The sequence below is a fragment of the Wyeomyia smithii genome, chromosome 2 (assembly GCF_029784165.1).
Source record: "Wyeomyia smithii strain HCP4-BCI-WySm-NY-G18 chromosome 2, ASM2978416v1, whole genome shotgun sequence".
Taxonomy (NCBI): Eukaryota; Metazoa; Arthropoda; class Insecta; order Diptera; family Culicidae; genus Wyeomyia; species Wyeomyia smithii.
The window spans coordinates 128,943,532-128,952,671 of NC_073695.1; the positions used below are offsets into that span (position 1 = coordinate 128,943,532).

Below are 9,140 nucleotides of genomic sequence, written 5' to 3' on the forward strand. Positions count from 1 at the left end.
AATAATGGGCCACAAGACAAGTTAGACTGATATTTTAAAGCGGAAAGAAAAAGCCCAATACAGATAAATGGATTAATATGTGTCGAAATGATTTTAAATGTAAAAAAAAAAAAAAACATCAAATATCAAAGTTAGAGAGTGCATAATGGAAAAGAAGTAAACAATGCACAATTGAATGTTATATTTGTAAAATCAGATGAATCAAATACTGAAATACTAGATCAAATCTAATACAAATGATGTGCAACTTAGTAGGGGAAGAAAAACCAAAGTATGTCATCCGAAAATAAGAAAATTACGGGCCTAGACTGTAAGTAGAAGCCTAGAGTAGATAATAGAATGTAGAATGTGTAGAATGAAGCTCGTACGCGAGTGAACAGTAATTTTAAACAGCAAGTGGAAAAAGTAACAAAACGAAAAAAAGAATTGATGAAATAATGGCAAAAAAATAATGCACCACTTGCTAAGTAGGGCAACTACCTGCTTAAGAATTGACAACGAGACGATCATCGAAGACGACTGAGGTTAATACAACGGCTGCTGAGATGGGGCATACCATGATGCCCAGAACAGCGCGAAAATGAAAGCAGACGGTTGCGTGGGGAGTCGAACGGCGGGTGTTTATGGTGAAAGATGGAGTGAACAATCCAACCAGCCGTAGCTACGATTTGGCAGGCTTCGTACCTGTTCGCATCCTGAACAATAACAGTACACACAAGAGCGTTTCACTGTTGAGGCATTTTGTAAGCCTATCGCGTGACGATTACGCGATCATTGTGTTGGAAAAGACGGCCTTCACTGAGGAGCAGCTGAAAAATCATAAGCGTCATCAAACGAACACGGTGACGGAAGCCAATTCTGACGACGTCACGACGAACTTGTCGAAAGAACAGTGAAAGTGTGCAAAGTAGTGCAACTGGTGTGATAGCAGCCGTCGAAAGAAGTTTTTCCTCATCCACGTCCCAACTGAGGACGGAATTTGTTAATGATACCTACGGAAATTTTTTGTGCGTTCCTGATCCGGAAGTAAATCAAATCAAGGTGACAATCATATATCCCGCTACTGAGAGGCATATTGTGAAATTTTCCACCCAAAAAAGATATTTGGTGGAAGAAACTGCCCAAGATTATGAAACCGTGACATTGCCTCATATACAAAAGGAGCAGCTAAGCTTAGAGTGGCTTTACAATATACTAGAGCATCGGAAAGAGAAGGATCGCATAGTTTTTGAGGATCCGTCAGAGGAAATTGGCTTCATATTGTTGCCGGATTTAGAATGGGATGGTAAAACATTGGAACAACTTTATCTACTCGCTTTAGTGCGCCAGCGAGGTATCAAGTCATTGCGGGATCTAAACGCTACTCATTTACCATTGCTGAAAAATATTCAAATGCATTGGAGCAATTAAAACACGTTACGGAATTAACGCTGATCAACTACGAATCTACATTCACTATCAACCCACATTTTACCACCCACACGTGTATTTCCCATATCTGAAGCACGACCCACCGGATATTTATTGCGAGAAAAGTCACCTTCTAACATCGGTTATTGGGAATATTGAACTGCTACCAGACCATTACCGGAAAGTGACACTCTCTTGCGTTTTAAGTGAAACTGATAAATTGAACGTCAAATTTGAGGCAGCAAAGAGCAAACTGTATGAACCAGATGACACCACAACCAACCGATGAGAACCTCTACTGCCAGACGCACCCTCTCGTTTCAAACCCCCTGCAACCCGGCGCTTGAACACGACAGCTGAACAGCAGATATCTTCACGACGCAGCGCATCAGGCGAGCAAGCAATTGTTAATTTTAAATAAGGAAAATGTCATGTATGATAATGTAAACTCAAAACGGTGCTACAGTTTTGAATAACAGAATTTCATCTGCCAGAGAAAAAAAACATATTATAAAAAAACAACGGTGTATATAGTTGCAAAAAAACGCGAGAATAATTGTAATAAAAAAGAGAAAAACACACCTATCGCCCATCAGAACAGACCATGTGACCATTATCTCTTCTAGATAATGGTCAACTAGGCGGGGTGGCAGATGTGGCGTCACACCCCGCGCAGAAAATACCTTATGTTCCGTCACGCAGAATTTTGTGATACGGTACATTTTAGCTTAGTCCGAAAGACAGTAAACCTTCCGTTGAAAGAAATGAAAAACAGGTAGAGTGTAGAACCAGGACACGGCCGCCTGCCGTTGTCCCCTAAAACAAGATCATTTGTAAAGAAAGCAGGAAAAGATCTTGAAGAAAGACCGCGAACGGTTCTGCTAAGCAAACGTTGGCGAAACATTTGGTTTCCTTGACAGAGGACCGCGTATGGCTCTGTCAACATACTAGGTATCAACAGATTATGCAATAGGCGGCAAAGAACTTCGCGCAGCCTTCTGCTGTGCTACAGGCAAACAAACTCGAATAAAATAAACAAGTTTTGTGTTGTAAACAAAACAGAAGTCGCCGGTTCAACGGTGTTGATGCTCTCGCATGCGTTCTATCGTACATGCGGTACTAGATTAAAGGTTAAGAGATTAGTAAGGTAAACAGAGAGTGGAGAAAGTCTCTCTCTCTGAGTTACCGGTAGGGTATATTTAAGTAGTGATGTACGAAAATAAAGTCAGTTATTCCACGTTAATCTTGTGGTTTGATTCCGCGCCGGCTGCGCGTACAGGGTTTTCTGGAGAAAGTCCTGGTAGGTTATACCCAGGATATAGGTATACCTACACAATAATATACAGTATTCATAAATAAAAACTGGAAGAAAGTGTTTTTGAAGGCTTTTTTTATTTGAGTTGAAACTCGAAAAGGTGCAAACGAATCCAAGCTTCTATGAAGCCATTCGATAGAGTGCCTTTCTGACGAACAGAAAAACACAAAACTACAGTGGGTTATTTGTAGTTTTGAATATATGACCAACTGAAGTTACCGATTTTTACATGCATTTGTGCGCTCTTCATAGCACAAAGGCCGGCGCGTACACTGCGTTTCCGTTTCTATGCCCAACGAACAAACACAACAATGTGGCTAAATCTAGAAACGGACGGAAAGAGGAAATTTTGAAGTCCAATGTTATCAGTATCGTCTAGAAAGTTATTTCGTTCACTGTTGTCCTTTATATGCTTCAATGCAACCGGGCTCAATTTTCACCATATAGAGGGCGCCACACCCAACTTTTGAACGTGACTTGCTAGACGAAAGTTCCTTCTGCAAAGTTGTGCAGAATTTTATTACAAAACTGTTTGCCGAGTTACTTGAACCCCAAGGAATTGATATTTTTGAGATACTGTACCTTTTACCAAAAAAAAAACCTAAATTAATCCATCTATCGGTCAGACCCAGCCTCTTTATTCAAACTTATTATTTGTAAAAATAGATTTACATGAACGCTTCAATCCAATAAATGTGTATTCACTTTTTGGGTTTTAAATATGATGTTGTAATATAAGTATAAAATATGAAATTTGACGTAATGTAAATGTCACACCCCCCCCCCCCTAAAAAATCTTGAATATTGGAAGGGGAAGAAAAAAAAGCTCAAACCGTTTTGTTCATTTCATTGGCTTTCCGGCAGCATAAATGCTTAATTTAGCAACAAACAAGTCAGGTGACAGCGAGAGTGTCGTCCAATCCAGCATCCAATCCGTGGACGACGACAGCCGTGTCGAGGTTCAGGAGGAGGCAAGGGTTACGAATGAGGAACTCATCGTGATCGCCAACTCTCTAAAGGTGAGCAAGGCACCGGTACCAGATGGCATCCCTAACCTGGTAATCAGGCTGGCGATAAAAACGGCCCCCGGGCTGTTTCGAGTAGTCATGCAGAGGTGCCTGGATGACTGCCTCTTTCCGGATAGGTGGAAGCGGCAGAAATTGGTCCTACTGCCGAAGGCTGGGAAACCACCAGGTGACCCATCGGCATATAGGCCTATCTGCCTGCTAGACACGACGGGCAAGGTACATGAGAGGATTATCCTCAACAGACTGGTGAGGTACACAGAGGGTGTAAACGGTCTGGCAAGCAACCAATTCGGCTTCCGGATGGGCAGGTCCACGCTGGATGCCATCGCCTCCGTCACCAAGATGACGGAGATAGCACTTCAGCGCAAGAGAAGGGGAATACGCTATTGCGCAATCGTCACGCTTGACGTGAAGATTGCGTTCAAAAGCGCCAGTTGGGACTCCATAGCGCTCGCGGTGATTCTATCGGTGTCGTTGTACAAGATTCTGGAAAACTACTTCCAGAATCGAGTACTGGTTTACAACACAGAGGAGAGTCAGAAGTGCGTCCCAATCACCGCCGGGGTTCCGCAAGGCTCAATCATGGGTCCGGTGTTGTGGAACGTCATGTATGACGGGGTGTTGAAACTAAAGTTTCCTGTAAGGGTTGTGATCGTCGGCTTTGCAGACGACATAACGCTAAAGGTTTACGGCGAGTCGATCGAAGAGGTCGAGTTGACGGCTGCGCATTGCATAAGGAAGGTCGAGGACTGGATGCGCTCCAGGAAACTGGAGCTCGCGCACCATAAGACGGAGGTCAAGGTTGTGAACAACCGTAAATCAGAGCAACAGGCGGTGGTCAGAGTTGGAGACTGTACCATCACCTCAAAGCGATCGTTGAAGCTCTTGGGGCTTATGGTCGACGACAAGCTCACATTCGGGAGCCACGTCGACTATGCCTGTAAGAGGGCCTCATCGCCTATTGCAGCACTATCTCGTATGATGTCCAATAGCTCGGCGGTCTATGGCAGCAAGCAAGATTTCTTGCCAGCGTGGTTTCGTCCATACTTAGGTATCGTGGGCCAGTATGGTCCAGAGCGCTAGGTACTAACAGTTACCGCGGTAAACTGGAAAGTACCTACAGGCTCATGTGCCTGAGGGTTGTGAGTGCGTATCGTACGGTGTCATACGATGCAATCTGTGTCTTGTCCGGCATGATGCCTATCAGCATCGCCATCAAGGAGGACAGAGAGTGTTTCGACCACCGTGACACAAGGAGCATACGAGGCACCAGAAGGTCATTCTCGATGCTCCGTTGGCAGAGGGAATGGTCTAATTCCACAAAGGGCAGATGGACGCACCGACTTATACCGGAGTTCCGGCTGGGTCGGGAGGCGACATGGCGAGGTGAACTTCCACCTGACACAGATCCTGTCAGGCCATGGTTGCTTCAGGCAATATCTACACAGGTTCGGGCACGCGGGGTCCCCCATGTGTCCCGAGTGCGTGGAAGAGGAGGAGAATGCAGAGCATATCTTCTTCGTATGCCCCCGTTTCGTAAGAGCGAGGAGCAACATGATGGCTGTGAGCGGGCCTGGCACTACTCCGGACAATCTTGTTCGGAGGATGTTCGACGACCCGGACATCTGGAACGCGGAGTGTGCGGCCGCCACCCAGATTGTCCTGGAGCTACAACGTGTGTGGCGGGTCAATCACCAACACGCCAGTGGTAGCTAACTACCAGTCTCCAGGTAGTTAGCTGGGAGGTTATAGGAGTAAAGAGGGTGCATCACGTACAAAAGCCACTTCCCGACGTAATACTTAACCGTCGTTCCGGAAAGACCAGGCTGGAGACTGGAGGGGTTTTAGTGAGTCGGGACAGAGATCAGTAGGTGTCTGGGGGAGTGTAACTACCCCAGCATCTCTCCCCTAGTCTCATCCCCACACCCTGAGTTCTCTTCTCAGGTGTCTGTTTGCAGATTTCCCCGCCACCTTTGAAAAAAAAAGCCTGTCGCATCACGGCGATGGCATCCAGGATAGTGGTGTGATTCTCCGGGATTGCAACTAGCAGAGTATTTAACTTCTCGCTTGCCGAGATGACGTCACCTGCCCTCTCTATTTCCTGGGAGTACCACTCGTGAGCCATGAACAGCTCCATGAGAGTTCGGTGGCCTGCTGTCCGCACGTTGTACAATTTGCGCCAAATATTGAACAGCGCAAGTCGTCCACGCCTTAAATAGACGGAGTCAAGGCGGTCCAAAATGTGTTGAGCGTAGACACATTCCATCACGTACGCCATGGCGTCGTTGTCCAACCAGAAAACGTTGACGACCTCATCGTCCTCTTTTAACCGTTGCTGGTATTCGGCTGCGTTCAGGGCAGCTTCCTCCGGTGGGGCGTTTATTCGGGTGTCGCCGCAGTCCTCCATCGGCGCACAGTGTGTCCAAATCGAGAAACGGACGGCAAAACTATTTTTTCAAGTCCTATGTTATCCATATATTCTTGAAAGTTGCTTCGTTCACTGCTGTTCTTCATATGCTTTAATGGAATCAGTTACAAATTTCGCCGTATAGAGGGCGCCATACCTAACTTTTAAACGTGACTTGCTAGACGAATAGTTTTTTCTGAAAAGTTGTGTAGAATTTTATTACAAAACTGTTTGCTGAATATCTCGAACCTCTAGAAATCGAGATTTCAGAGCTACAAGACGTTTTCTAAAAAGGCTTTTTCAAAACAGTTTTTCATCCATATGTTCAACTCTAAGGCCTAAAACATGACTGTATAAGATTGAGAGTGACGTTGTGAATCAAGATGAACAATTTCTAGTGATATTTTGGTTATTATATACAGTATTCATAAATCAAAACTGGAAAAAAGTGTTTTTAAAAGCTTTTTTTATTTGAGTTGAAACTCGAAAAGGTGCAAACGAATCCAAGCTTCTATGAAGCCATTCGATAGAGTGCCTTTCTGACGAACAGAAAAACACAAAACTACAGTGGGTTATTTGTAGTTTTGAATATATGACCAACTGAAGTTACCGATTTTTACATCAAAAGTTAGGTGTGGCGCCCTCTATATGGTGAAAATTGAGGCTGGTTGCATTGAAGGATATAAAGGACAACAGTGAACGAAATAACTTTCTAGACGATACTGATAACATTGGACATGTTATCAGTATCGTCTAGAAAGTTATTTCGTTATCAGTATCGTTATCGTTATCAGTTATCAGGAATGTTATCAGTATCGTCTAGAAAGTTATTTCGTTCACTGTTGTCCTTTATATGCTACAATGCAACCCACCTCAATTTTCACCATATAGAGGGCGCCACACCTAACTTTTGAACGTGACTTGCTAGACGAATAGTTCCTTCTGCAAAGTTGTGCAGAATTTTATTACAAAACTGTTTGCCGAGTAACTTGAACCCCATGGAATTGATATTTTTAAGATACTGTACCTTTTACCAAAAAAAAAAACCTAAATTAATCCATCTATCGGTCAGACCCAGCCTCTTTATTCAAACTTATTATTTGTAAAAATAGATTTACATGAACGCTTCAATCCAATAAATGTTTATTCACTTTTTGGGTTTTAAAATAATGATGTTGTAATATAAGTATAAAATATGATATTTGACGTAATGTAAATGTCACACCCCCCCCCCCTCAAAAATCTTGAATATTGGAAGGGGAAGAAAAAAAAGCTCAAACCGTTTTGTTCATTTCATTGGTTTTCCGACAGCATAAATGCTTAATTTAGCAACAAACAAGTCAGGTGACAGCGAGAGTGTCGTCGAAACGCAAGCGAAATAAATAATAATAATAATAAAGTGTTATTTTTCAACATTTATTTGAGTGCAAGTTACATACGTCATAACTTGCACACAAACTTTGATCAAAGATATTTCATTTTTTTCGTCTCGGTGTTATTTATTGTTTGCCACCCACTCTGCTAACTTTGATAACCTTGGACATAAAAAGAATTCGAAATTTGTATCAGCCTAAACTGCCGGTACCCGCATAACTGTCCCATATTGATTTTGGTCACTTTTGAGTTATCATCGGGAATCGACTTAATTGTTATCATATTGTCTGGAAAAACATTAAAATTGATACTTTTGTATGGAAAAAATACCAAGTTGTTTTTGTCCCATATTGAAGGTACCCGCATTACAGTCCCACTGCATAGTGGTACGAACTGCAAATATATAATTTTGCTCCAGATTAGTGTATATCGGATTATTGTAGGCATACGGAAGTATGTCATTTAATTAACTAAACTAATGTTGTTTGTCTGTAGTACAATCTACGTTGCCAATGATACTGCCGGTTGCTGGATGAACTTATATGTGATGGGACAAAATATGCGAGTACTTTTGAAATGTACCCGCATATTTTGTCCCATTTTGTCTTTTTTTCAAGTTATATAACGTAAAACCAATTCCATCTATGGTTTTTTTGTGAAATGAAACTGTTATGGTCAATGGTTCTGGATGTAATTGCTGGAAATCCGAAAATTCACAGATAATATTAAATCGCCGTTTTCTCAACATGTTGTTTTTCATTATGGAACAGTTATCCGGGTACCGGCAGTAAATGGCGAAATAAAAGTAATGATTCTTAATTTCGAACAACTCAATCACGAGCGATACCGGGAACATTCAAATGGTACGATAGCACATTTGAATTATATTGTGGCCTCATATATTGATCAAAGCAGGTATAGTTTTAAATAGCCTTTGAATATCTTTTCTTTCCATAACTTTTGAACCACATATCAAATTGTTATGAAGTTTGTTATTTGTAAGTTTAGAGATGACTCGTTCGTATGACACTAGAAATGTTCAAATAAGTCGTGTAATCTTTGAGATAATAAAATTTCGTTGTGTTATTAACAATTTAATACATAACGGTTGCTTAGTTCGATTATAATCAAATGAAATGGGAACGTATGGGGCAGCCAAACGTGTTAAATCATAATTCATCAGTTAACCCTTAACTAGCCTGTTCACCTGATAATACAATTGATCAAATCGGTTGTGTACTTTCTGAGATAATGAAGTTTCGTGATTTTCACATTTCGGTACATTACAGACGAAGTTACAGTTCGATTACAGTAAAATTTAATAGGATGTTATGAGTCAGCTAGACCTTTCTATTGACACTTATTTCGTGAAAATCGGTTCAGCCATCTCTGAGAAAAGTGAGTGAGTTTATGTATTCTTCGGAATATGTTTCTTTTCATAGCTAGATTTCACATTTTTAAACATAACAGGCAAAGTAATAGTCCGATTGCAAAAAAATCAATAGGGTCTTATGGGGTAACTCGACCTTTCATATGACACTGATTTTGTGAAAATCGGTCCAGCCATCTCTGAGAAACATGAGTGAAATTAAACAGTCTTCAGAAG

The 9,140-nt window shown here is 41.9% G+C and overlaps 1 pseudogene; it reads left to right on the top strand.

Moving 5' to 3' along the window:
• The first annotated feature begins 623 nt into the window (after positions 1–623).
• LOC129719891 (m7GpppX diphosphatase-like) lies at positions 624–1,699 on the top strand (annotated as a pseudogene).
• Positions 1,700–9,140: the final 7,441 nt, after the last annotated feature.